The following is a 6530-nucleotide window of genomic DNA, read 5'->3' as shown; positions in this document are numbered from 1 at the left end:
TTTCTAATTCTCCAAGTAGACCATATCTTTTCTTGTATATTTACTTTTTGGTGAGGTCATATTTACTTGTCTTGAATGTCACTGATATTAATTATACAGTTTTGAAAAATATAATGATAAAAACCTTCACTGTTTTTAAAAAATATAATATTTACATGATCCCAATAAAACTATATTCTCTTACATGCAAATTTTATTTCCAGAAACATGTTAGTGTAATGGGTTTTTAACCATAATTTTATTTTGCTTGTCATCATGCAATATAATTTGAAATACAGCTGATTAACTATACAGTATCTGTGAGAGTCAGTAAGCATGTGTACTTCAGTAATGTGTTCTTTTGTATTGATGACTGTTTTTTTTTATTTTGTGGATGCACTACAAATTGTTTAAGTCAACATTCAAGAACTTTTGAGTCATTTCTTATTTTGAACCATTAGGACTACTGGTTTCATCACTATTCTTTAAGAAAAAACTATTCCACTCAACTTCTTTCCTAGTGTTACAATGAAACTGTATTTTTTTACTGGATGATATGAGAATTATAATTCCCATCTTATCATTTCAATTTAATTAGAGTTAATATTATATGAGTTAACTAAATACAAAATAAATACCTTAACAAAGACTGTTTATTTTATTGTATACTTTTTGCAACTATTATAAATGTTTATCTAAAAATTATACATAACAAAATACACTGCATGGTTTTTGTACAAAACAATTAAAGATCATTATACAACAAAGAAGGAAAAGTATTGATCATAAGATTGCTACCATGTGCCAGCCACGGTGGTACACACCTATAAGTTAAGTGTCTTTTGAGGTTGAGGCAGAAGGATTACAAGTCCAAATACTGCCTCTGTTACTTAACAAAGATCTAAGCCATTCAGCAAAAATCTGCATCTAATAAAAATATAAAAAATGGCTGGGGAGCTCATGATGTGGTTTAGTGCTTATATGTCCCTAGGGTCAATCAATGCTACAAAAAAATCTATATTACAAAATTTTGAAGTGTGATAAAACTTCGATTATGATATAAGATGTACAGAATTTCCTAGATAGCACAGATAAATTATGATATATTGTTTATGACCTTTTTGCTACAATATTAGCAGATATGTTGTTTTTGGTAAATTTTCATTGTTACGTGCCATATAGTCTAAAGTATAAAATTCCAATGTCATTATTTATAGGCTGAGATATCATGAAAACAAAACATATATTATTTTTATACTGATTCTTTTATGTTTTACAGAGTACTTTGCTCTAAGGTTTTTAAAGTTTAAGGAAAATGAATTCAAGTATGGTTTCAAAGTCACTAAAAACTACATAATAAAAAGTATAGAGATCACTTAACAACCCTGGTGACAACTCTAAAATGTGTTAAAGATGAAAAAAACAGTTTTATGTGGATAGACTGATTTTAAGTCTTGATTCTATTTTTTATCTACATGATGAAAACACACTTTAGAGAACATTCAGCCAGAAATTCACCACATTGTACTCATTAATCAGAAGCCCAAGTGCATATATTTTGTTGGCTTTTTCATTTCATCTATTTTTTCCTATTATTAGTCATTTCAATTTTGGTAACCTTGAAAATATCTAATTTTCAAGTTCCATTATTTTTGCTTTTGGGGAAAGGACAAAATTAAGAAAGCAAGAGACCTAAAGAAGTTACTTTGTAAGTACCTTATTTTCACCATATCAAAAACACCTAGAATTCATGGAAAATAAAAAAAAAAAGACCATCAAACAAACACAAATACCCCTACTAAGAAAAATAAATGAAAGAAATGTGAACCAACAAATTTTCTGTTTTCAATTAATTATAATAGGGAAGACATAAAGAAATCAACAAATATTCAAATATAAAAAGAACATCTTTGATCAGGAAATTTGTCAGAATAAGTCCTACACTATGATACACTGAAAATAATAAAATATATTCAAATTTATTTAATAACAAAATATTTTACAAAAAAATAAATAATGAGAAATTGTAAGAAGGACAGAGAGAATACTTTCACATGTCACACCACACAGATCGCTGAAGTTAAGGGGAAAAAAAATTAAAATACTGAAAGTGTGGTGTGATCCTGCACCTCTACTCTGGTACTCCAAGATTGTGATTTTTTTAACTACTTGAGCTCCTCTGTTTAACTTTAACTTTCTTTTAACAGTGATTCTGAAGTCTAAACAAAAATATTTATTACTAAACAAAATTATTTGTCAGTGGCATATCTTTGATGTTTATAATCTATTTATGTGCTTGAGACCTTTAAAGAAATTTTAAATAAAGAATGCTTACTGAATTGTTTGTAAGCATAATGTAGTTTTTAAGGTTTTGCTTTTTTAAAATGGGCAAAACTTAATTGAAAAGAGAAATCTAACCTCATTCAAATCTTATAAAAATAAAAATCCAAATTCTATGAAGATAAAGATCTCACCAGTAGTTTTTACAATTTCTGAAAAAAATCTAAACTTGAACTGGTAATCCAATAAAATAATGTTCATAGTAGTCTCTAGATTTCAAGTTCTTGTTACTGACTTCAGCAAGTTTGATGCCAAAGGCCATGCTAGTACCACTGCACAATTTATCATTTTCCATGTTTTCATGCAGGGAATTGGACCAAGGGCTACCACAGAGCTATACTTCAGACTCTAGTTATAACTTATAAAATATATCCTGTGCATTTTAGCTAATATTGTTTTATACATCATTGGTAGTTTCTAGTTTCTTTTTTTAAGAATTATTTACAGCATGTAAAATTTATTTTTATTAGGCATATAAACTTACAATGCAATTAAAATAACATATAAGAAGATTAATCATAAAAGAAAATAATTGGAGAGTACAAAGGCAGCTCTTAAAAGTATTCATACTTAAATCAGATTTAGTATTAATTTTATATAATAAAATTATCCAATTAGTGCTCTAATTTTTCAGTGTTCTAGATTATTATAAACTGACTTTTCTATTTAAAAATACTTTTATTGAACAATATCCAGAGACTTAAAATCTTGTTCAATTTAGAAATAATGTACAATTTTTTTGTGAACACTGTGTTAAAATCAAATCAAGAATAATACACTTTCAGCAATAGTAAGAGCAATATATTACAGAAATATCCTAAGTTTTTAAAGAAGTGGTTCAGAAAAGATAGATGACAATTGTTGGCATAATTACAACTTTCTTTCCCCCACTAACACTTTATAAATGTTATTTTTATAATCAAGAAAAAGAAACAAGCTCAAGATTAAACCTGCTTGTCTGGTAATTTTTCTTTCTCTTTTCTCTCACTGAGATACAGGAGACGAGTTACCCGCATTTGAGATGGAGAAATGCTGGTTTATCCATTCTCTTTGAGATGATAAATGATGTGTCAATATCTTCATTCCCCCTTTTGAGATATAGGAAAACTGACTGTTTATTTCCTAATAAAAATTTGATTTCCACAAAATCAAGGGATGCTTGCTATGTCAATCATAACTACATCTGCTCTTAATGCACTGTCATGATTACAGCGTATAAAAAGTAACATTAAATGGTGAGTTTTTACTATTCTCTTTCTCCTGCACAGAGCAGCTTCTCAGGCTCCTGACAATAAATCAGCTTCTTATCCTGGGTGTGTGTTCAATCACTCTTGTGTCACATTTCTTTTAAGTATATGCATTCTAAACATGGCACCAAATCTTTGAAAAACAATCTCTACAAATATCACTAGACCATATTCCCAAGTTGGGGCTCTGATCCCCACAATGCTAATGATGTCTGTGAGGCCAGTGTTTCCAAGACATCTGCAGAACACACCAACAATGCGGGTCTGAGAAGCAGCTCACATAGGAACCACTTCCTCAGATTATTGTTACAGACCTGTGTGATCTTCTGTGTTAGGAGCACATCATACATGTGATATAGCACTTTCTGATTATTTGTCCCCAAGCATCCTGCAAAGGATCTGCTTACTCCTCTGCAGTTTCCTCTGGTAGCATCAAGGCTCAGGAATGTATAATTTTGGTGAATGATCAGCACATTAACATGTTTTGTTACAATTTGTTCTCATCAGTGATGTTAGTGTGTGCTCTGATCTCCACACCTCTTTAACTCATAGCACTGACACATATTGCACATCACATCCATAAGACCAAGATCAGCAAAAGAGATCCAGCTGGGAGCTGTCTATCACTAATGGTGATAGTGTCCTCATGTCAGCAACAAGAACATTTTTGTCTGAAGACTTAGTGATAAGTCATAAGCATGGAAATATGTTTCTAAAACTCTTTTGTATTTAAATTGCCTGAAATAGAAACAACAAAAACACAGAGGAAGAAAGAAATTTTTTTAAAAAAATTGAAGCATTAAATGCTTACATATATTCAAGCCACAGCTTGAATGAGCTTGACCTGCCTCCAAGACCTGCAGGAGTAGAAGAAATTAGTCAAACATTCCTCCTGGTTAGTACAAGGGAGAAGAGCAAGGTCAGCCATCCACTGCACACTGAGGGTGTTTCAGGAGTCATTAGAGTAACTCTGAAGGTATATACCATCAAGGGGACAGGCCACAGAAAACTGGTGTCCCAGAAAATTGCATACCTATGGGTCATTATCATACCATACTGTTGTTGTTGATTGGGTGTTTCCAGGGAGGAATCCAGGAAATAGAAAGGGAAACTCTGAGACACACTCTCAGAATGGTACAGAGATTGTCCCAGGGTTCCCAGGCCCACACTGTCATCAGTGTAGGGCTTGCTCTCATGTGAAAAGTTTTCTGGAGTCACAGGATCCCAGGAAGGTTTTACATTGGGTTTTTTGCAAGGTGATTTCTTCAGCCAGGCCAGCAGATGATTGTTTAGTGTCTCAAGTCAAGAAAGATGAATTGTTTCTTGAATGAAATAACTTAGACCTGTTTCTAATTAAACTGATGTGATCCTCCAAGAAAAAAAAGGAAAAAACAGGATGTCAGAAAAATATCTATGTTTTTTAAGAAGGGTTACTTGAGCAGCTGAAGAATAAGGTTCAAAAGCTGTCCACCTACAGATAAAATTTCTCAGGTTATCAGACCAATTTGTGCCATTTTAATGAAGCAACTAAGGACTTCCAATTTAAAAAGACAAAAAGAAAGAAAGAAAGAAAGAAAGAAAGAAAGAAAGAAAGAAAGAAAGAAAGAAAGATAGATAGATAGATAAGGGAGAACTCAGGAGTCTCTTCATAAACACAGTGTGTGCTTATATTTCCTGGGACCAGCTGTTAGGTTCAAATTGATTGTATCACTTTCATCACACATGACCAAGTCTGGAGCTGCCCATCTTAAAACTTCACAACAGTAGCAGCAGAATTAATGTAGTAAAATAAGTTAGAAGTAGGTGTATATTGTCATCACTTATGTGATATAACATAGCTTCTAAGAAAACCAGTTGTGTTTTCCAATTTTTCTAGATACTTAATATAAATAAAATATTGATAAATTGATGTTTGATATGATGTTGAAAGACAAGTAAATAATATTTTGAAATTTCAAAATATTGCACAATCATCCACACACAGCTCTGAGCTTCTTCAGGTGAGCTTCTTGAATGGGCAGAGTCTGTACACTGAGCTTAAACCTTTTTGGACATGAAGACACATTGTTTGTAGTGGGACACTTGGTGCCCAGTACATTATAGTGAAGAGTTGCAGAAAAATCTGTAGCTGTTGGTGTCTGCTCGTATGTAAAGTATGGTAAGATTAATGTCTGCTGCTCAGTATTTTCATGTTTCACCTGGGTGTCATCATGTTGTTGAGCTTGGCAGTGCCAGGCTCTGTGCCCATTACCAGACAACTTCAACCAGTCCACCACTGCTGCTCTTTACTCTAAATCCACAGGATTATCTTCCCTTTGCCACAAGGGGTGGGTTTCTTCCAGCACCATTGAATGTGGCTACAGGGTTTAGTCTTTATATAATTATCCTGAATAATTTCTAAATAGCACAGAATGATAGAAATGCTATGCAAAGAAGTGAGTTTTCTCCTCTATTATCTTCTATGAGACCAAGTAGGTGGAACAGTCAATGACAGTTAATTAAGTTAAAAGGTCTAAAACAGAAATCCTGAGAAGTCCCGGTGTGCTGGCCCTCAGGTGCACACCCTGGACCCATTTCACTGCCCTGTCAAAACTGGGCATGGTGGAGTATAACAAAGCCAGTTAATGGAAATAATGAGGCAGAGAACGCAGAAAAAGAGCTGCATTTTATTTAGATTGAGCTGGCTCTTGGGTGGATTGCAGCCCTGGGCCTTTCAGAGAGCTGTAGGCATGGCATGACCGCACTAACCCTGGGAAAGGGAAGGCTCCAGGCATCCAGGATGGGAACACTGCCTGGGTTGGGAGGACTGAAGATTTTAGATCCCAGGGTCAGAAGCCCTCTCTCTAGATCTTGTGGTAGCCACAGAGCCTATTCAGGGAGTCTGGCATTAAAGGGAAACCACCCCATCACAAAAGCCTTAAAGGGAAAGTGAGGGTTAGGTTTGGGTAGGCTTAAGGGTAAGGA

This window comes from Callospermophilus lateralis, unplaced genomic scaffold (genome assembly GCF_048772815.1).
Source record: "Callospermophilus lateralis isolate mCalLat2 unplaced genomic scaffold, mCalLat2.hap1 Scaffold_146, whole genome shotgun sequence".
NCBI lineage: Eukaryota > Metazoa > Chordata > Mammalia > Rodentia > Sciuridae > Callospermophilus > Callospermophilus lateralis.
The sequence above is the reverse complement of the archived record's forward strand: the minus strand, read 5'-3'. Positions refer to the sequence as shown.